Source organism: Camarhynchus parvulus, chromosome 2 (assembly GCF_901933205.1).
Source record: "Camarhynchus parvulus chromosome 2, STF_HiC, whole genome shotgun sequence".
Lineage (NCBI taxonomy): Eukaryota > Metazoa > Chordata > Aves > Passeriformes > Thraupidae > Camarhynchus > Camarhynchus parvulus.
This window is the reverse complement of record NC_044572.1, coordinates 142,329,843-142,353,148: the sequence shown is the minus strand read 5'-3', so window position 1 is coordinate 142,353,148 and position 23,306 is coordinate 142,329,843. Positions and strand designations below refer to the sequence as shown.

The following is a 23,306-nucleotide window of genomic DNA, read 5'->3' as shown; positions in this document are numbered from 1 at the left end:
TTTCTGCCTCTTTTTTGCATAGCTGTTTACTATGAAGTGTAGCCTGCCAGAAGCTCTGCAGGGGTTATTTTGACTGCTCAATGTGTGTGCTGTCTTAGTCTGACACCAGAATGGTTTGTAACCTACCATAAGCCTTCTGACACTTAGTTATCTTTATGGATCTTTATGGCTTATTTTTTCTTCAGCTCATTTTGTATACTCTGCATTTCAGATGTGTCTTAGGATGGGCTGTTGTGTCTAGCAGTCTGTTGTGATCTGTGTTAGGGAGGATACACCACCTTAAATCCTCATTACTGTCTCTCCTGTGCTTTCTGTGTTTTGGACTAAGCAAAATCAAGTGCAGGCAAAGATGATGTGTGTTATGTGATTTTTAAATGTGGTTCATATCTATACACACCTAGCCTGTATACCTAACGTACCTGTTAGGTATACAGGCTAGGTGGAGTTACTCCTAAATGGAATTCAGAGAAAACTTTTGAGCTGAAATAGCCTGCATGTTAAGTCGTGAAATCTACATTTGTCTGAGCTTTTGAAGATTCTGTGTAGGTTACCAAATAAAGAGGAAATAAAATGGCATCTCAGGCCACCCCAGATGGTCACGTCAGTAGTATCCTTGGGATGTGATTGTCTGACTGGAGCAAGGCAGAGACCTGGAGTGTGGGCTGTTGGGTCAGCAGTTGAAGGCTTGGGCAAAATTCAAGGACAGACTGACCTCTGCATCTCAGCCCTAGTCATTCCTGTTACCTGCTTGTGAAGACATGTAGCCAGTTCTGACATGGGCCTTACATGGGCTGTAAGCCTCAGTCTTGCTTTAAATGGTAGCAAAGACTGCAAAATTACTTAACTTGAAGCTCTGTGTAGACACTGCTATATCTGACAATAACTGCCTGTTTTGCCTCAGTATTTCAGCAAGCTGTCTTGATTAGAGTGCCCTGAATCCCTCAGTAAAACCAGCTAAGCCCTGTGTTAGTGGCTTTATCCTTTGCTCCCGAGGACGTAGCCATTAATAAATTTCTCAGAAGTTTTCTTCCTTGTAGCTCAAATGAGTGTGAAACTTGGAGGCTTGAGAAGCACTTGCTGTGCTTCTGCCTGTTGAAACATGTACCCAGGGAAAAGCAAACACTGTGCCATTCACAGAAGGCTTTTTGCATCTTTATGGTTAATGGTCTTCTTGAGCATGAATTTTGTATGGAGAACAAGATTTAATCAGGTGCTGTGCTAATTCCACCTTGCCCTTAAGTGACAAAACTAATGAAGTAAGGGATGGTCACTTACATCAAGAGTTGAAGTCTCCCTAATTTACCAGGAACAAGTAGCTTTATTGTCTGCTTCCTTCTTTTGAATTCATCATCCTACAAAACTATGCCAGCACAGTGTGTGGAGGGCAGGCAAGGATATCTCCTGGGAATGAGCTTACTCTTTTGTTGTTCACCTGCTATTCTCATTAGCCTGTCAAAGAAACAGTGTTAATTTACTCCACAAAGGTCTATTGAAGTAAAGAAAATTAGTTTGTGAACAAATCTTGTCTGTAAACTAAGACGGCAGCTAACTTGGTTTTTCTCAGCTATGCTATTTATACCATAGGTTACAGTTTGGGGATGTGTTATTTAAAAAGAAAAATAAATCTCTCTTGACACGTTTTATGGACTGAATGGGATTCATCTAGATCATATATAAGGAATTGTTGCCTTGAAGGCTGTAGAGATCTTCCAAAGGGGCCATGTTTTCTGCAGCTTTTTTCTGCATGTGCTCCCCTTTCAGCAGCCTTGTCCTTGCTGTGTGCAGTGCTCCTGTGCAGCAGCCTCCTTCCTCTCCAGTTCCTCCTATCACACCAGGCTTAATTCTTTGCCCTGTGCTGGCAGATGATGTGCTTCCAGTGCTTTTCTGGATGTTTCCATCATCTCCTCAATCCACTGTAACATATGGCAGTTCTGCCAGGTGGGATTCTCCCATCCAGAATTGCCCCACAGCTATTGCTGCTGGCACTGGCTTCCCTTTCTCCTGAAGTCAGGCTGCAGGAAGGGGTTGGCAGGGAGGAGGAACTACAGCGCTGGAAGTGCTGAGCAGCCGGGAGTGGGAGCAGGACTGGAGAGGGCAGAAGGGTCTCCAGTGAGCTTAGGTATTCTTTTCAGTCAACCAAAATCCTGCTTGTGATTTCAGTAGTTACAAGAAGATTTAACCATTCGAATTTGTAAACGTGATGCCGTGTGTCCTGACAGTGGAACAGCAGAAATGTAACAATTTTCCTGTTTAATGAAATGATCAATCATGCTTGAAAAAAAAATCCATTTTTGGTACTGAATAAGAAGCTTTTCATAGTGCAGTGTAGCAGGGTAGAAGGAAGTGTTTTTGATTGAGTGTATTGAAGGAACTTGTTGAGTTTCTTAAATGGTCACTCAGGCAGCAAGACTTTCAATTCTGTTATGGACTGTAGGCAGTGATAGAACTGCTCTGCTGTGCACTTGCCAGGCAGCATGAATGAAAGGATCTTATGGCTTCCATTCAGTTTATAAGATAATTGTTAACCTGTACAGTTGTCTGGCAAGAGGTCTGTGAATGAAGGGTACTGAATGGGGTGGTGGAACAATTGTTTAAACAAAACCTATGCATTAATGCAGTGAATGTATTTTGGGTGTTTTTTAGATTTCCCCTTCTGCCAGAAAGTGAAATAGTGCTTCTTACAACATTTGCAGGAAAATAAACCAAACACCAACACATTAACTTGACAGGCAGTTGCTTATCTTAGGTACTGCCTTGACACAAATTAGCAAAAGTTATCATTAGTTAATATTACTCTTTTTTTGATTTTGCTTTTCAGCTGTCTGTTGCAATTATTTGCTTCAATGTAGCTGTGAATAGGATCCCTGGGTTTTATTTGGCCATTATATTTGGCATAGTATCTCAGAGTCCTTGCCTTTTCTCCTAGCTGTGCTCCTCAGGTTGCAGGTTTTTCCTTTGCAGAGAGGGCAGGAGGCAATGGGGGGCATCTTTTGGATGGTAGTTTTCACTGTGACTAAAGTCATTCCCCAGCCTCAATACTTTATAACTCTTCTTCTTCCCTCCACCCTTCCCAAGCTGTGGCAAATCAGTAATATTATGGTGTTTGTGATTATATATTTAACTGCAAAGCAACATATTTTTGTTAAATGTCCATTAATCAGGATTACCTAATGTAAAAGGAACTGCTGATAACTGATTAAATACAAATTAATGCTGAATATTACATGCCTCTTCAGCTGGATTTGAAATGACATGACAGGGATTTTATAATTCTAAACCAAGTTTGTGCTAAAAACAGACATGTTGCAGAATATGCTTGACATGGCTTTAAGAAGCAGAAAGAGAATTGGAGAACAAAATGGGAAGATAACTCTATAAAAGAAACTTTGAGATGTGAGATACTAAAAAGAAGGATTCTGGTGCCAGGAATACCTGAAGCAGGAGCAGCAGTGGTTTTACTGGATACAGTTTAAGTGACAACACTTCAGTACTTAAACACTTAAGTATTTAAATTAGCTGAAATCCTTGAAAGAGAAGCAGCCTACAAAACCCCAAAGGGAAAAGACTTATGAACCTTTCACTACAACAGAAAGGTATCAGTTCTGGGCAGTTCATCATTCATGTACTAAAAAAGGTAGGCTGCTTGCTATATAAATCTACTCCAAATGAGCTGAAATACCCTCCATGTGCTTGCAGTGGAATCTCAGTGCTGCATTTCCATAGGAAATGCTGTTTTGTCTAAGCATACAAATACTGATTTTTCTAAACCAGAAGCTTAGTTTTGAAGCAGAAACTGCTGGTAACCCTAGAGAAGTTCAGATAGCTAAAAACTTCTGTTGGTGGCATTTTTCTTTAGCTGATGAAAACCATAGCAATGAAGTGCTTTTCCCTGTGTGCAATATATGTGGCACTGTAAATAAAGCTTGAACTGAGACCTACTTTTTTCTGCTGCAATTATGTGTAACTTGGCTCCGTAATGCAGAGATGTAATGCTCTATTTTTTGTGCTGTAACTATATGTAACTTGGTAATGCTGAGCTGCAATGCTCTATTTCTGATGCTTGTGATCATGGCTAGCTAATAGCCTTACTGCCTCAGAAGACGTTGTAAGGATGCTTCTCTGTTTGCTTGTAATGTCAATTCCATAAAATCACCAAGTGTTTTTGAATTCTGCGTGTCTCATTTGCACTCCTAAAGGATTATGTAGGTTCCTTGGCACTGCAGGATTAACTTTGATTTACCCCTGGCACTGGTTTATGTGATTGAAATACCATGTATTGTTTATGTTTAATGGGGTTCTTCTGTTCTTTCAGATTGTGAGGACGAGCTGCTGCATCGATAATCTGAAGAAGGGAGTTCTCTGTTAAGACTGCAAGAAGATACTGCTAACTGGTAAACACTTGCTTGAGTTTCTTTGCTTGTAGAATATTTCTTTGTTTTCAATAATATTTTAGGCCAAGGAGTACAAAGTATTTTGATCTGTTGAAAGCAGGTAGTTCATGCAACATTTTTTCTTTCTGTCTGTAGCTCACCAGACAAAAGACTCAGTAGCAGTGGATAATGTGTGGGCATTTAAATTGGAATACAAATTGATTAAATTCCTACTCTCTCAATGGAAGGAAAAAGACTGTTGTTTTGTTTTTTTTCCTGTAATGACATGTTAGACATAGTGTGTTTGCTTTTTTAGCTGAGACAAATAGGATGTGTCTGTACTGTGTTCTGTATAAATACTATTTGAAGTGTGATAGTGCAAACAGTGGTACTTCAAATATAGTGCTTCAGAGTCTGGAGAGAGACAAAGGAAAGCCTTAACAGAAGTCCACATGCTTTGGAACATGCCATTATAATGTGCTTGTAATTATTCAATGGATGTTTGTTGAGGTCTAGTTTTCACTGTGAATAATGTATGATAATAAAACTAAGAATGTCTTGTGATTCCCAGACACATCAAGTCGTGTGCAGGCTGCTTTTGGGTACAGAGCAATAATAGGATCATCAGTGAGGAGCTATGACCATTTAATAGCAGTTTGCCAGTCCTTAAGTTAAGAAGATGTTGAGCTACAGTATTACACAGCAATCACAAGGGAACCTGAGAATTTAGGACTTTTGAATGTCTTGACATAGGTAAATCATATGTGCATTGATAGTTGGTACCAGAGTTACAGCTCACTTCTCAATTACTTAATATTGTAGATGAAGTAGCAGTTTTCCTCTGTAATTATAACTTAGTGTATACCTTCCATCAAGCTTGGATCTCACCTTTCTGTTTAGTGCTGCCACTTGAGCTGCTGGGCTCATTAAATTTGTGTCAAGAGAGGGTTCTTTGCCCAGATGGGGTGATGTGGCTGGGTTCAAGGAAGAACATGGAAAGAAGCACATCCTAGCCAAGAAGAAAACATTAAGCTTTCATGACTTAAGCATTTACAGATGCTTTATTAATCTTCACTTGCCAGTTCATTTGCCTAAATTTTATAAGCAGTCAAGGATAACTTCATAAAGTTCTTTTGTGTAGCTGTTGCAGAGAATATTAAAATGCTTGGTTTGGTTACTCTGCCAAACCTAGATTAATGATAGGAAAGTTTTGAAAGCATATAGTAGTCAGCAATGTGCATCTGTCAGAATGACATAGTAAAAATAAAGTTGTTTTAGTGTGTTTTTTTAATATAAAGATGACTTTCATAGTACAGCTATTTCTGAGCGATAATTTCAAGAGTTTTGTTGCCTGTAAAATTGCAGTTCCCGAAGCTAAAATACATGTGAGACTCGCTCCTAAATACTGGGTTTGAAAGTGTATGACCTTCAGCTTTTAGGAGAAAAAAACCTCTGGCATGTAGTGTGCCACCATTTGAGGTACCAAAGCACTGTAGTGCCACCATAAATTCTGAACCACATTATCATCATCTGATAGTAGCTTTTAGGATAATACTTCGGATTATTCTGATTGTATATGATGTGAATTAGTAATGTGTATCTTTCACTAAATTTGGGTGTATAGCTTGCCCTGTACAGAAGACTGAAAAGCTCATAAGTCTAGAATTGAAGTCTTCTGTCTTTTTCCCTACTTTGGCTTCATTTTCCAGCCCATAATCTCCCCATCTTCCTCAGAGAGAGAAGTTTAACAGGATGGCCATGCTGAGTGAAACTGGGTAGTTCTATGAAGTAGTTCTTTGTCTGCAGCTGTGGTAAAGTATTTATCTTAATTCAGTATTTCCTTTAGGATCAGTAAGTCTTTTTTAGCTTGGGGTAGTGCTGCACAAACTTAGTTTCACTGTTTCCAGCAGTAACTTTGATTTGGAAAGGCAGGAGCTGAGAGCCTGCTGAGCTCTGCTGTGTTTTAGACCTGACCCAGGTTCTCAGCACAGGCCCCCAACTCTGAGACTGTGCTGGAAAGAGAATGTGACATGTGGGTGCTGCATCCCTTGGGGCAGAGTGTGTCTGTGTCTGGGTCTTGCATGACTGGTGCCAAGATAAAAACTCTAACCCAGCTGGTCCTTGATGTGGTGCAGACCAACCCAAGTGGTTTTGGAAGAGGTGCATGCCCATTTTATCCAGGTGGTGTTTCTTTTGCTTAAGATGTTTTAACTGTCCATTATCACAGCCACTGAAGGATGAGTAACATTTCAGTGTTTGCCCTATTCTTCTTGTATTAGCTGTTCTTTTTCATTATGCTAACTTAACTAGTATGGGATTATTTTTCCAGAATATCAGTTGTTCAGAAAACATCTTAATAATTGTCTTCTGCATTCACATATAATCTCTGATAATTATTCACTCTCATTTTAGCGTTATCTCTTACATGCAGCTTGAACTTGTCTGCATGCTTGAAGATTTAAAAATCTTTCCATGCAGCTTAGAATTGTTCCCCTGTAATGATGGTGGGGAGATGTTTTGAGCAAACTGATTAACATGCTGTGAAGTCTCTGTTCCAGTACTGATATTGCATTGATATTGTGGGTGGATTAACAGGTTTTTCATTTATGCTAATTTTAATAAATATGAAAACACCTTCAGTATTACGTTTACAAAGTGAAAGCAAATGCATACCTGCCATTTTCTTATTAATTTTGAGAACTCTTTGTTGTGGCTTGTATAGCTCTTATGAAAGTAACATTTGTCTGGCTGACACATCTTTAAATGTTTTGCTTCCTCTTGTGAAGAATCTTTAAAACTTCTTCAATAACAATGTCAGTGTTTTCGTGCAAATCCCTTAATATGTGTTAAACTTAAAAAGAGCAGGAAAATTTGTTGTCTTTATACCTGTGTGTGTAAAAAAGGTTTGAAGTGAAGGATCTCATGCAGAAGAGATACTGTATATGAGTAAGGCCCTATTCCATGGTTTACAGAATTCTGTTTGATTTTGACTGGTGGGAAAGTTTATATGAAGTTAAACATGCTGCAAGAAATATGAAGCTTGGTTCTGTTTTGTTTTGCTCAGTGCTAAATGTTTCTTCTGTTAGACAAGGAAATAGGTTTTATAAATGTGTAGCTCTTAATGGCTGCTTTCAGAAGGGTTTGTTTGTTTGTTTGAAGAAACCCATGTAACCAACACAGGAACTGGTGATATTACAAATACTTCTAAAAGCTTTCAGTGCAAAGCCCACCAGATACCAACAGCAGGGTAATGTGGAAATATAAGGGGTAAAAGAATAACCGGCCACAGTGATGTTACAGAATGTAAATATGTTAAGAAAAATTGCCTTTCTGACAACTGAAACCACTTGTACTTCCCATTTGTGCCACAACTTAATCCTCTTTTGATATTGGTGCTCTAAATATATTGTTGTAGGTTTGTCTGTAAATTCAGCAGAGCCTCTTGAATTGATTTCTCATTCATGTGAAAGTGGGTTTGTGTTAAATGGCTCTTAGTACATGGAGGTTAAGTACTTGTTGTGATTTTGACACTCAAGATAATGTGGTAGAAATTCTGATCATGATACTGATATTCTACCAGCATGCATTTATTTTGCATTAATGGTGGAGTCTAAGGGGAAAAAAAGAGAAATGGCTGACTTGTTTTAGGCTGAACTGAACTGTCTTGTACTTATTTGTGGTATTTTCTCTTGGGGCTTGTTTACTGTGCCTCACTGCAATAGCACAGGAGTAGATTGAGGTGTTAGAAGCTTTTATGCAATGTGTGTATTATCAATGTAAATAATGTGCCTGTACTGAGGGAACATAATGTGGTATCTTTTTTTCCACAGTAGATGTAACTAAGTTAAACCTCGAACAAAGACTGTAGTAATCTGCAAATGATCAGTGACAAGACTTTTTCACTGTAATCAAGTGGAATTCTTTGTTGAGCTCTTCAAAAATATCTTTCCTTTATGTGTAGTAGTCCTACTGCAACAGTTAATAGAGTAGTTTAAGAATAAGTGAGTTTTGAATTTGGTTTAAAGGCTTATTTAGTAAACTGTGCTCTGCTTGAGACTTCAGCCATGCTGATTTGTTTATGAAGTTAAAGCTGCTATTTTTCTTTACCTATAAATAGTTGCTCAGGACAACATGAACTGTTTAATTCTGTTTGTTCAATGAGCCTTCAAATCAAAGGCATTAATTTAAGGGTTGTTTTGACTTTTTGAAAAACCACTTTTAAACAGGGCAGCAAAATATGTAAACTTTTCTCATTGGAAAGACATTTGAACTGAAAAGCTGTGCTTGTTGAGACAGGTGACTGTGGAGGTTCATATTCAGTTATAAGTGGTCTGTTCTATTAGGTTAATGCCAGATGTTGCTTATTTCACTTCCTGACTTAGAGAAGAACTCTAAAATACTTGCTAAAGGACAATTCTAGATTTTGTGGAGGGAGGGATGTTGTTTTTTTTAACTCTGTAGGCACTTGAACTATAGACCTAAAGTCCTTTAGTTCTTGTTAGTCTTCAGCTTGCTGCTTGACCACATAACTGCAGTTTTATTATTTAGAATCATAGAATGTCTCAAGTTGGAAAGGACCCACACAGATCTTAAAGTTCAGCTCTCTGCTCCTTGCAGGACTCCCTACTGCTAAATCATATGACTCAAGAGCATTGTCCAGACACTTCTTGAGCTCTGTCAGGCTTGGTGCCATGTCCACTTCCCTGGGGAGCCTGTTCCAGTGACCAGACTGTGAAGTGAAGAAGCTTTCCTTAATGTCCTGTCTGAAATGCCTCTGATGCAGCTTGCCTCCCTTTAGGTGATCATGGAATTAATTTGAGAAATTATTGAAAAGAAATAGTGTGCAGCTGTTGAGACTCAGTGCCATTAAATTACAATGCAGGAATTAAGACCTTGTTGTATAGCAGCTGTTTTTTTGTTTATTTTCCTGCCTGTTGGACAGAACTGTTGAATACACACAACAGTCCCTAGGAACTAAACCTGGACATTCCCATGCTATCTCTCTCATGTTTGTTACCTGTATTCTGTAATTCTTGTGTTTTTCCATCTCACGAGCTACCCAATAACCATTTGAGATCTCAGGTTAAAATACCATGGTTAGATTCTTCTTTTCTGCACAGCTAATGATTGATACAATTGCTTTTAGTATTCTAATCATTCATGTTTTTACTGGAATAATTTCAAAACTGTATTACTGCAATGTATAGCTGATTGGAAAAGCTTCTTCATACCCTGTTCTCTTCTGTTTTTTAATTGTAGCTGCAACAATTATTGCAAATCTTTGTTTAGGTGGAGCTCCCAGAGCTCCTGGACAAGCTGGAGGCACTCTCAAGACTCAGTGCTCTGTGTCAGTTCCTCTGGCAGGAGCTCTTCTGTCCTCCTTGACAGAAATTGCTGCTTGTGCCAAGGCTCTCATGGAGTCACCCTTTGGAAAGTCCTCCTTTTGTGGATGAGTTACAACTGGAAGGAGCTGCCTCTGCTGAGATTTGCATAGTGGGGCAGCCCTGGGGGAAGGAGTTCAGGTGAATTGCTTGGCTGTCACCTAGAAACTGCTCAGCCCTGAGCCTGTGACAAAATTTATTGATGCTGCTGTCCATAGGAAGGGTTTTCAGGCTTTTAAAAATCTAAACTGTGTTCTTAGCAATCTGAAATAAACACATCCGTTGTTTCTGAGCAGCAGAGATGCTGTGTGGGATACTTCCATAGCTGTAGCACAATCAGCTTAGGTCTAAGTTCATCTTAAAGTTTTACCTATCAGAGGGGGTAGCTGGGGCTAAAGCTCTCAATTTTTAGTGCTGTTGATGAACAGTTGATGGTTAGAATTCACTAAAACCAGTAAAAATATACTTTAGGTGGTGTGTGACTGACTGTAACTCTTCTGTGGCAGTTTTTTTTTGTTTGTTTGTTGGGTTTTTTTGGAGTTTTTTTTGTGGTAGAAGTTCCTTGCTGTTCATATGACCTAGTATGGTCCTGAGGAAAGTGTTTGTTGGGGTTTGTTTGTTTGTTTGTTTTGTTTTGTTGTTTGGTTTGGTTTTTTTTACCCGGAGAGTAGAAATCTATAAGGAATAAGGACTCCTCTGTTTGAGCATTAGGGAATAGGGCTGTGGGTCTTGGTGTTGCTCAGAGCTGCTCCTACACCACTACTAATGTAAATGGGAAAGCCCTGCTGGCCTTTCCTTGTCTTACTGTTTGTGTTTGTGCAAGTGGATGAACACTGCTGCAAACTTCCTGGGACAGGACATGGTTTCATTTCTGTTTTGATGATATTGAGTCAGAACTCTCTGTTAAACTCTGTCGTATTCCTCATAAATTATATCATCTGTATGTCTTAGATAAATAAGCTGTTGAATCACTTGAGTGGTATTCAGGAACACTTCACAACTGGGTGTTAACAGCATAAAAACAAAGGAAGCTTCTACTGTGGCAAAACAGTGATGCCAGGTAGTCATGAGGAAGTTAAACATGCAGTGGCAAATGCCAAATGCCAGTATCATTTAAAGGTGTAGGAATGATATCCCATATCTCTTCCTACCTTAGGAATATTTCAGTAGTGTTTTTGAGGAGAGTTCTTAAAAATTCTGCTTGTGTTTTATATCCAGTACTAAATCACTTCGGGGTTTGGATTTATGAAAGTTCAAAAGAAATACAGGAGATAATATGTTACCAAAAGTAGAAAGTTCAGTTGTTTGAGTAATTGACTATTAGACAGGACTTCTGCTTTAAGAATTCTTGCAATCTTTTTTAATTATTTTTATTGTTTTGGTTTTTTTTTAACCAGAAACTGTGTCATCTGGACTAAAGTACCACAGCTCTACCCCCTACTCCACTACAAAAAAAAGCAACCAAACACAAACTAAAACACAACTCTAAATTAAACAGCTAAAGAAGTCCCATCTCTGCTTTACTAAAATTCCTTATTTGTCTTCTGGTTACCCAACCTTTTTTTTTCTCAACTTATTTCTATAAGTCAGAAAGCTTATTTGACAATAAGTTAAATATTTGGCAATATTTAACTTTTTGATCTTATTAAAAGAAATCCCTTGTAGTTGATGTTCAACTTGCAGGGGGTTTTTTTCTGTGTAGAGCTTTGAGATGCAAAAATGAAGATTATGATAGTTTATTTTACTGTTTCCACTAAGCCAAAGTAGTGGTTTGTCCCAGAAACAAACCATTATGTGTAAGTGCATGAAATTATAAATTTTCATGCTGAATACTAGTTTTGTGTGAATATCCTCTTCTGCCATACAAGCTTCTGAAATACCTTTTCATTTTCCCTTTTTTTCTTATTTCTTTTCTGAACTTGTTGGAAGGGGTATATGTATAAAACCTTGTGTCTCCCCTATTGGTCTACAATGCAGCATGTAAACTTTTCTGAAAGCTTTCAAGGAATCTTTTAGGTTGGAACAGACAAGCAAGGTCAAATCCAACCATCACCCTCCACTGCCAAGTCCACAATATAATGTGATATATTAACTACAAAAGGTATTAAAAAAAACAAAACTTGAAATTAAGATCATATGAAGGGAAGCTGCTATGCAACAGTAACAGCTTAGAGATAATGTATCCTGTGAAAGTGTAATAATTAGGGAAACTGAAATAAGCTTGAAAAATTATAATGGAACAGTAGACCCTCTGATACATTCACAGTCCCTTTCTGTCATTAAATTACAAATTTAAAACATGGATTTGAGTGTAGCAGGTAATGTTAGGTACTGTGGCAGCATTGAGAAATTATACAGGATAGGGAAAGATTTAATATAACGTGTGGACTTCTAAGATGCAATTTTCCCTCACCAAGATAAATGATAATGAATGGAGAAGAAAAATTTGAGCTGGAGCTTTACAATCAGAAGTCAAAAAAGTGGTTTTATAGCAAGCAACCAATGCATTTGCTTTTTGTGAAGAACTGAGGTCACTTTGCAGTAGTGGTAGCCTGCTTGGCTAATCTTAGTCTCATATACAATTGCCATACAGATATAGAAGGATCTTTGTCTACAATCACTGATGTTAAACACCAGAGTTCATCCATTTAGCACTGAGCCATGGGTTCATCCACAGATGCCCTGAAACTCCCTTTGAAATATGATCCTAGCAATGAATTATTTTTTATAGCTTAGACATCTGTTATTGTTACTGAAGTAAAAATCAAATTTTATTACTAAACATTTCTGAATTTTCTGTTTTTATTACCCACAATATGTGGGATGTATTTGACTTGTGGCTCTGTTTTGGACTGGGCTTGCTTTTTATGTTTTAGTGGGTGCTTCTAAGGGTAACAAGTTTTTTAAAGCTGTTTCCACAAACTCTATTTCAAGTCTAAAACTGAACCGAGAAAGCAGGAACATCTAAAAATTGCCAGGGCAGGTAGACTTTGAGCTAGATCCTGTTCTCTTCTGTATCCAGGGGCCGTTAGCATGAATGAACTGAGAACATCTGTGCCACGGTCCACAGCTGGTTCACATGGATTTCAAGGTGGTGATGCTTACCCAGAGGACTCCCAGTGCAAGCTTGAATTGCAAATCAGGGATTTAAACATTTGCTCTGTCAGAGTAGCAGTCTGCTGTGTTTTGAGAGCAGCTTTAGTCTGCGTGCCCAGTATTTCACATAGAGTACATGAATCCCATGCAAGCTTTTGCTAGTAAGTTTTGTAAGCTTTGTGACGTTCATACTTTCTGAAGTTCCCTGATGAGCTCAGATACCAGTTGAGTAGACAGAAAGTAATTTAGATTCTTGGTGCAAAGTTTGTTGGTCGTTATTTCTTACCACTCAGTGTTTTCAGAACGTGAATGTTGGAAAGCCTGAAAAACTCATCATTCTTGTAGCAAATCATGACTGACAGTCACTGACAGTCTGTGCCTGAGTGTAGAGGCTCCTTAATTAGTTCAGCCAGAGCTGGGCAGAAGACAGTGGTTTCACACTGGAAGTTAATGGTTAGCTGTTCTCATGTGAAATCTGTTTTCACGTATTGCTGAGTTAAGCAGCATCAGTTCAATATGAGGTGGATGCCCAAAGCACAGGGCTTACTCAGCGGTTAGCCAGTTTTCATTGAGGTTTTTTCCTCCAGTTTCATCATTCACAATGATGCCAAGTTTACTTACTGCATCTCTTTTATCTGGGTACCATTTGACTTGTCAGCTGCAGGCTTTTCCTCTGACAAACTGAATGATGCTTGGTTTTGTTTCTGTTAAACTACATGTAGATGGTTCACTGTCCCTCTCTGATGGCTCTGGACAATTTTCCATTTTGGTTCTTCAACTGTTGTGACAATTCTTTGAATTTCTGTTGTAGCTGGCCTGAGATATTGGCATATGCTTTGGCCTCTTTCTGCTGTGGTGAAGTTAGGCTGCAGTTCAAAGGAAGGGGTTGTGTGGCTAAATGAGATCCCTGGGATAGGATGCATTAATCTCTCTGCTGTTTGACTCCATGAGCTGTAACCCATTGAGTAAAGTTAATTTTCCTGCCCAGAACTTTTTTTTCTCTGTAATGTAGCATTAAATATTTGACTACCTCAGAATCACTAGGAATTGAAAAATGCTGGGTATGAATTATTCAATTTTCACTACCTATTAAGTTGTATAGTTTACATGTCTCATCTTGTGCCTCTTTGTGGTATTTCTATAATAATCTGCAGATCTAAACCTTGAGGATATGTCAGAAGGAAGCTCAGAGGTTTTGCAAATCCTCTATCCCAGCATGAAAACCCAAATAGTGAATGTTGAACCTGAAAGAGTTCTTCATTTAGAAACTCTTTAGTCTAAATTAAGGTGTATCCAAAGTGCAAAAATTAATTCTGTAAAGAATCCAGTTCACCAATCATTTCACATCTGTCTATTTTTAATGCATCTTTGCTGGTGTTCCTTCCTGACTAGAGATCGGCAAGTCAATTTCTTATCCATTTAGGCAGTGCTTTATTATATTGCTCAGTGCTAACCTCTAAATTTAAAATACTGTGATGTGAAGTCACACTATGTAAAAAAATCAAATACCTGTCAGCTTGCCAGGATAAACCAAGCATCCGCAGTGCTCGGTGTGAGCTGTTTTGCTCAAAGGCTTGTTCATGGGTACTAAAGGATAGGAAACCAGTTAATGGATTCCTGTGCTAACATCTCTCTGCCTGTTATTGATGATGGTCCAACTGACCTATAATTCTCAACTTTCCTGGCTGCATCCCTTTTGCCTAATGGCTTTGCTGTTCTCCTCCTGCCTTCATTACCACAGGAGTCCTAGGAGGCTTTGTTAATTATTAACTTCCACTCATTCATTGAAGCCTTCAGGACAAGCCACCTGAGCATCAGCGCGTTGTTCTTGCAGGTGGTAAGCGCTTATGCCTCTATGTGTGCAGCATTGTGTCCAGAAAGATGGAAAGACCTGACCTCATTTTTTTCCCTAATAATTCTATCAGTTGGAAATAGGTGTATTTCTGTAGAAATGAGCTAGTACCATTAAAGGACACTTTTTTTAAAAAGTCGCTAAGCTAGCTGCTCCAGTGGGCTTTTTTTCCTTTCATTTTCAAATTTATTTCCATAGTCTGCTCATTCTAATGAATTTAGGCTTCTTGTTTTTGTTTAAAGCTCAGTCCTATCTGACTTTTCTTTCACTCTTTTTCTGGAAATTAGCTTCTTAGAGTAGTGTTGGGTCGCGCTTTGGTTTCAGTTTCTCTTTGCAATGCCAGTTGTGTTCAGCCCTGACTTGCAGGGGACTAGCAATTTCCAGAGTTTTATTTTTGTTGTGCTGTCTCAAAGCACAAATTGAACAGTTCTGAAGTCATGAGAAGGGAAAAAAAAGCCCCATATTTAAAATATGCTCAATGAGAGTGGGTGCATTTTTGGGAATTGCAGTAGCTCCTACCAAGACAGTGCTGTTAACCATGTTGTTGTCCTGCAGTACTGGCTGTTGCTTATTTCTGAGAAAGTAAGAGGAAGCTGAAGTCAATAGGAAAAAGGCAAATGCAGCTGCTACCCAAACTTAAGCCTGGTCAAGGGGAAAACTTTGAGAGAGAAGTGTGCACTGAGAAGAATGGAGAGTTAAATTTCTACAATTGTAACTGTCTGATGGGTCATGGTTTTGCTTATGTTCAGTTCTCTGGGCTGTGAAGAGTCATTCTCACTAAAGTCTCCACTCTGCTTTTTGCCTGTGCTGCTGTGTATCTTCAAAGCCTTCCCTAGCTAATGTTGCACTATTATTTCCTGTGAAGCTTTCAGTAACTGTAATACTCCAAACCTTCTCCTTTAAACTGTACTATTAACATAATTATTTCACCATGTTATGACAGTGGTAATGATGTGTGCAGCACACTGAGGCTGTCCAAGAACACTAGTTTTCTTTGTTAAGCAAATGATTTTCAGTGACTTGAAAATGCCTTCTCTGGAGGTCAGCATGCAAGCCTTGAATTTTTTCAAGTGCACATTTGTGTGGTTGGTTTAGAATCTTGTGTGATTTTCTTGTTAAAGCAATGTGAAATGCAAGCAGAACAGTTTGCCACTGGTATTTTATTGCAGCTTTGACTCTTTAGTTATTAAATTTATTCTGGAATATATGTGTTTATGCATTGTCTAATATGGCAGCATTTTTCCCTGGAAGCACATTCATTGCCAAATAATAGCATTCCCTATTTATTTGTATGCCTAGAGATAAAACACAGTTCTGAATTACATTTTCTTAGCATATTTTGTAGAAGTCCTGGTGGCCTATGGATCCAGGACTGTGTTTATGAAGTAGATACATAAGAACAGTATGTCTGGAACAGATGTGAGTTTGCTTTTCCAAGGTCACATTGCATTGCATTTAAGACTTTTGGTGTAAAAGAATTAATTTCCATAATCTCTTTTTTCTTTTTAAAACAGACTGGAGGCCAAGAACAGAGTGCAGCACTGGCTGTAGGTAAGAATTGAAACTTAACCTGCTTGAGAACTGCTGACAAATAAGCAAAATTGTAGTATGTTAAAGGACAGAAAATGGGACTCTTTCAATATTAGTCATTTTCCCTGCAAGAACTTGCTTTCCCTCTTTTCCTTCAAGAACTCTTGAAATTTGTGGTGTTCTCTGGGAGTCCTGATCCCTGACAGAATTTATGTCTCTGTGTTTAAAGATGCTAAACCAGGCTGCAAGGATTTGGTTTTTGCTTCCACAGGGCCTCACCATAGAGCCTGGCGAGGCTGATTTTGAAAACTCTTCACCAGAGTGATGTGAAATCTCATTGCTTCAAAGAAGGCATTTCCATTATACACAAAGTGGTTTGGCCACTTGTGTGAACTTACCCTAGAAGACTGTGCAACTTCTTGAGCTATTTGAAGGAGGAGATAATGTTTTGGTGGTTTTTCTCTCTGTCTTTTTAGTAAAGCTACTGTGTAGCTGAACCAGATCCCTTATGCCAGAAACCAGTACTCTGAACCAGCTTGTGAGACTGAAGAGGTAGCACATGCTCATGTGAAGGTTATAGCTCTTAGTTTTATAACCTACTGCTTGTCATCTAAGTGTCTGTGTTATACTTCATGTTTATTGTGCTTTGCCAGCACAGCCATTAATCTTCTGTCGCGTTGGGAAGGTGATGGTACCAAACGTGAGGTAGGATTTATTTTTCTTCTGTTTTTGATTAATCATCAAAAAGCCATTGAATTCTGGGGTGCTGGTTAGATGGATTTGTGTTGAGGGTTAATCCAGGCTAGATACAGGTGCCCACCAGAGCCACTCTGTCACTCCCTTCTGAGTTGGAGAAGGGAGACAAAATACAACAAAAAGCTCATGGATTGAGATGAGGGTGGGGAGAGATCATTCACCAGTTACTGTCACAGGCAAAACAGACTCAGCTTAGGAAAATTAGTTGAATTTATTACCATTAGAATTAGAGCTCCTTCCCCCCACCCCTTCTTCCTTACTAGGCTTAATTTTATCCCCAGTTCTTTGCCTCAGCCCTTCCTGCTCAGTCAGGGGAGATGGGGAATGGGGGCTACAGTCACTTCATCACAGGTTGTTTCTGCTCCTGCTGCTTCCCCCTCAGGGAGAGGAGCCTTTCCCTGTTCCAGTGTGGGATGTCCCTCCCACAGGACACAGTCCTCCAGAAACTTTTCCAAGATGAGTCCTTCTCAAGGGCTACAGTTCTTCATAAACTGCTCCAGTGTTGGTCCCAACTGCTCCAGTGTTGGTCATGGGGTGCAGTCCTGCAGGAACAGGTTGCTCCATGTGGGTCCCCCACAGGGCCACAGGTCCTGCCAGGAGGACCATGGGTCCGCCATGGGCTTCCCACAGGGTCACAGCCTCCTTTGGGCATCCGCCTGCTCCAGTGCAGGGTCCTCCACAGGCTGCAGGAGGATCTCTGCTCCCATGTGGGAGTAGCATTAGTACCTTTTTCCTTTAATAGCTTTTACTTACAAAGTCCTTGAGGGTATTGTTAAAGCTGCAGTTGGAACTAGTGCAGACTTTTAATTTACAGCATTGTGTGCATTTACAAATTAAACATTATAAAAGTCATTAAAGTGAGTCAGACCATGGGTCCATGTAGGCGAGTCCAGGCTCCAGGATCACCATCTTTCTTCCCTGTGCATGTGTGCACTTGGTTTTGCACATCCTTTCACAATCTCCACTTACTCATCTACTAGAGCAATGCTGCTTCTGCTCAGGAAGGTGAGAGTCATCCAGAAAAGCTAGGAAAACTCAGGTTGCATTGCTGGGAATGATCCTGCAGGAAGAAGAATGCTGTCCAGCGAATTACTACAGCACATGGCAAATAACTTCTGTTTTCTTTGAAGAAACTGTGGACCAGCAGTGTTTCAGATATTGAAGGGAGAAATGTTTGTAAGTCAAGATGCTTTGGTGTCCAGTTCAGCAGAAGCTGGGGTGTCTCTCCTGATGCCTTCAACCTCTCTAGCTATGCCAAGACAGAGTTAGCTGCCAGATGCTTGACAGCATCAGAAACCATCAGGGGATCACCAGGGTTTAGAGTTGGGAGGGACTGACAAACCCTACCCAAGCAGCATATAAAGAACTGAAGACTATGGAAGAGTTTGGTAAAGTTTTAAAGAGTGGGACAAGCTGAACTAGATGTTGCTGTTGAATAAGGTTAAAACCTGAAAAAAACCTTAGTATTCAGTAAAACCTAAACCTTTGTGTGAGGAAGTGCTTAAGGAATACTAGGAACAGGGATACCATGTATGTTGCCATGATATTTTATGAAAAATCCTTTTGCTGGGATCTTTTCTCCTGAGAAGCTGAGAGGCCTCAGAAACGAAATGTAAACAATAATTATCTGCTGCTGTGGAATGCAACAGGTGCATCTTTGATTGGTCTCATGTGGTTGTTTTTAATTAATGGCCAATCACAGTCCAGCTGTCTCAGACTCTCTGGTCAGTCACAACATTTTATTATCATTCCATTCCTTTCTATTTCTTGCTAGCCTTCTGATGAAATCCTTTCTTCTATTCTTTTAGTATAGTTTTAATATATCATTTTAATATAATATATATCATAAAATAACAAAACAGCCTTCTGAAACATGGAGTCAAGATTCTCATCTCTTCCCTCATCCTGGGACCCCTGCAAACACCACCACACATATATTTGTGGTTCTTCTAGTATGCATTTTCAGCTGGATTAGTTTTCAGAGGCACATGTGATTATTAAAGGTGTTCAGTATTCTTAATGTCTTTCCGTTCTGCCCATGTACCTGGTTTTCCCCAGGAACTGCTGCAAACTTCTTGTGAGACGAGATGAGATGGACCTGTAGAGTGCACAGATGGACCACTGCAGAAAATCATAACTCTGCATGATACTCTGTGTATTTGTCACTGATCTTAATGGATTTCAGGTTGTATGATATCACTGAAGAATAGAAATGTTTCTCCATATTTCCAGCAGGTGGATGAGAATGAATTGTCTTATATTATCTTAGCCTTACTGGGTACCTTTAGTTTGATTTTAAGGTTAAAATAAAATTTGAGATGATGGGAGAAATGGGATAAAAAATGATCATATTTGCACAGCTGTAAATCTGGACCAGTAATCTATAGTGGACCACCAGTGACAGAAATCTGACCCAGTCTGGTCAGGTGGGGTTCTTTTGTTTAGTTGGGATTTTTTTAACACTTGCTTTCCAACAAGAAAAACTATCCAGGATCTGTAAAAGTATTCAGTTGTCTTTTGAGAGGCTCTGAAGAAGTAACTGGATGTAACAAAAATGACTGTAGATCCTTGATCCTGCAAAGAGTTACTTTTGAAACTTCAAATAAATAAACAACCATGTAGAGACCGGTTTTATCCCTCTGCCCTGCCTAATGACTGCCTGTTTGTTACTGTTTCTGAAAACAGATGGGATGGGAAGGAGCATCATCTTGCTACTCATCCTCTGTTGTACCATCATCATCTTGATGTGCTTCATTAGCCTTCTGTATCCTGCAAATATACTGTGTCTGACTGGTGTCTCAGAAAAGGAAAGTCCACAGAATAATCAGAAAGCTGTGCTGAATTGTGGAAACCTGCCCTTCCAGCTCCATGATTTGGAAGGCCATAGGCCTTCCTTTCCTCCTTGATATTTCAGAGCTGCTGTGTCACTGAACTGAATTCTCAGATGGACAGTCAGTGTCAGGTTCATATACACAAGGTTTGTGGTTTAGCACTGTGACATTGCATAGAAGTCCCTTGAGATGGAATTTGTTAATGGCTATTTATATCCATCAGCTTGATGATGAGATATTTTGCCATGACATTGCTAGTGCAGGATTGCAAGCCAAGGCACTGAAGGGATGCAACATTTTTGGAACTAAACTTGGAGAAAACATTTTACCTGAGTGTTGCAGTGATGTGGGTGCTTGCACTCCTTGTCCTGGTGCATTGGATGGCAGCACTGCCAAGGTTCTGGGATCCTCAGTGCAGCTTCACCCAGCTCTGATACTGACACGTGTGGCAGTCTGATAGATGGGAATTCAGCTCCTCTGAAAGAAAACTGTTTCCAAATCAAGGAGGCTGGAAGAGAAAATGCTGTTTCACATGTGAAATACCAACTGGAAAATGGCACATCAACTGGACTAGTTAGGAACTGAAACATACTCCTTTCAGCTAGGAACTGAAAACGTACTTCTTTTTTTAGCATTTAGATAAAACTTGCAGGTTTGGTTTTGGGGTTTTGAGGCTTTTTTTTATTTTTGGTTGGAGTTTTGCTTTTTTTATTCATACAGAGGTGATTGGCAGGAGAAGGACTTAGCATACATATTATTGTTGGATTTGGGTTTTTTTGGAAATGAGAGCTTGAGGCTTCTTAAATTATAGGCTGACATCCTGGAAATATGAAACTTTCTTAGTAATGTGGTAGTATAGCACAGTTCTAAAGGCATGCCATCTTTCATAGAGTGAGCAGCTTTTCTCTAAAAGAATAAAAAAAGTCTAAATCTGCCACAGCTCATACTGAATGGGGGGGGGTTGTATCTTTATGTACCTGATAAAACATTCCCAGTTTACTTTGAAAAAACTCGAGATCAGCCAGTGTTACTAGGATAATGACAATATGAGTGCAGTGTTTGGGCAGAGGGTCGGCGGTGCCGGGCGCTGGGATCCCCTCGGTCCCGCTGTCCTGGCAATGGGATCCCGCCGGTGCCGCTGTCCTGGCGCTGGGATCCCGCCGGTGCCGCTGTCCTGGCGCTGGGATCTCCCGGTCCCGGGCTGCCCTGGCAATGGGATCCCCCGGTCCTGGGCTACCCTGGCGCTGGGATCCCCGGTCCCGGGCTGCCCTGGCGCTGGGATCCCGCCGGTCCCGGGCTGCCCTGGCGCTGGGATCCCGCCGGTCCCGGGCTGCCCTGGCGCTGGGATCCCCCGGTCCGCGCTGCCCTGGCGCTGGGATCCCCCGGTCCCGGGCTGCCCTGGCGCTGGGATCCCGCCGGTTCCGCTCCCCGGCGCTGGGAGATGCAGCGGTAGCGCAGCGCCCTCTGCTGGGCAATCGCAGCGCTGCAGGCGGCGCAGCGCATCTCCGGGCTAGAGTGGAAGCAGAGGGGGACTTACCCTCCAGTGGAAATGTCCCTAACTGAATGAAAGGGGTGCGTTTTCCCGATGGCTGCGATGGAATGGAATTAAAAAGAGCATTTTGCAGAATTGAGTTAAAGCATGTTGGGCTTGTGTCCTTTTGAAAAAGGAAAGTGTAGTTTTTTAACCCCAGATTCATGCTTGGAAAAATTTTGCAGTTGCTTGTTGAAGAGTAAATCAGAGCAGATTTCTGGGGCATAGTCTCTGCCCTATTCAATACCAGTTCTGTTTTAAAAACAAGCGTAATTCTTCCAGACAAATTGGGTTTATTCCAGACTTGTGTGAGCATGCTTAGTTATTTTATTGTAGCCCCTGTCAAATACGTTATTCAGTGTCAGCTGTGCCACTAAAATGTTCCCAAATTAACAAGGCTCTAAGACTACTTCTAAAGAAACTGTGGATTCTTCAGTGCCTTTCCCTTGATTTCCTCTAAGAGGAAAAATGGACTGAATAAACACTCCTCTGACCGTACTTTACAATTCTGGTTTTGAGGAATGTGAGTCTATTCACTAGTCTGTTTTCCCTGGCAGACCTCCATCCTCCTGATATGACAAGTTTTGAATTCAGTTTTGTTCTAAAGGAGACTTTATTGATGATGTGTGATCTCAAAACAAAACCAAAAAACCAAAACAGCTTCAGCTAAAACAGGTTATTGTATCAAAGTCAGTTTAGCCAAATGAATGGACATCAGAGGCAGCTTCAAACAGCTTTTCAGTAGTCTGAACGCTTACTTTTCTGTACAAAAACATTTCTTATCTGACTGTATCATTTGTTTTTTCACTTTTCAGATTGGATGCTAATGATTGAAGCCCCAGTAATTCAGTGATACAGGCTGCTTTAGGGGGTTTGGAGGGGGATTTCTGGCCTGCATGTATTTAAGTCTTCTTGTGCTTGGTTTGCAGTCCCTGGTTTGTGGCCACTGGGTGTCAGCAGTGCAGAGCCTGTGGCTCTGGGCGTGGGTTTGGACTGGGAGTCTGTCCCAAAAGTGTCTGTAAAAACTGCTGAAATCTTAATGCTTGCTTGAAAAGCTTGTCCATCAATGAAGGAAAACTATGTGTTTTGTGCAGAATTGGGGGTGGCTCTGGCACTTTACTCATATGTTTGATTCAGCAGATTTACACAGAGGACACAATTTGAGCTGTACCTTTAATATTAGTGATGTTACTAGAGCTATGATGAATCCTGAAAATGAAGCCAGCTTATCCAAAATATAGCTTGCTTCAAGCTAATGGCACCAAGCTTCTCTTTCCTAAATCTAATGGTGATAATGAGTGGTAGCTACTATTTTTTTAATATTGACTCTAATTATTTATTTTCTCATATGTATGATATTACTTTGGCATTTTGTATCATGGCAGATCTTTATTAATTTAAAAAAACACTAAAATCAATAGATGAGATTAGAATGCGTCAGAAGGCATCTCTGCTGCTCTGGCACTATTCAGAAGAGAAATAAATATGCATTAGTCTAGGAAAAACATGTTTGTATCCAGGGAGAATGTTGCAACCATCAGAAAAGAGAGATTCCTGCAGTGCATTTTACCAGCCTGTTTCCATCTCTGCAGCAGTCTCTAGCATTTCAGGTTGAGGACAGAAACGTTCTCCCTGGTTGTGAAGCTTCGCTGCTTCATTGGCAGAGAAAGGCACTCGGGCTCCCATAGGCTGCCAGGCTGTGATGCCGTGTGTTGCTAAGGGCTGCCTTGCATTCAGCTGATCTGGGCAGGCACCTATCCACTGCCTCATTTCTTTTTGCTTTTCTATTTTTTTCCCCTTCTCCCTGTTCATGGCTAGATACTGTTCAATAAGCCTTGAAACAGGCTGATAGGATTATCCTTCTAGAAAAACAGTATAGAGAAACAGTAAGTGTTTTGTTTATGTAGTAACACTGCAAGAGTTATAACATGGTGATATTCCACTATAATGCTAGACTTC

At 40.1% G+C, this 23,306-nt stretch overlaps 1 protein-coding gene across 5 annotated transcripts in view; it reads left to right on the top strand.

The window, feature by feature from the left end:
- The window catches only part of FAM49B (family with sequence similarity 49 member B), a 96,981-nt gene that overhangs the window by 50,153 nt on the left and 23,522 nt on the right, over nt 1-23,306 (top strand). For all 5 annotated transcript variants that reach the window (XM_030965861.1, XM_030965853.1, XM_030965886.1 and 2 more), the window contains exons 2-3: nt 4,313-4,391; nt 16,214-16,250. The gene's annotated coding sequence lies outside the window, so the exon portion shown is untranslated. The remainder of the gene's footprint in view (nt 1-4,312; nt 4,392-16,213; nt 16,251-23,306) is intronic.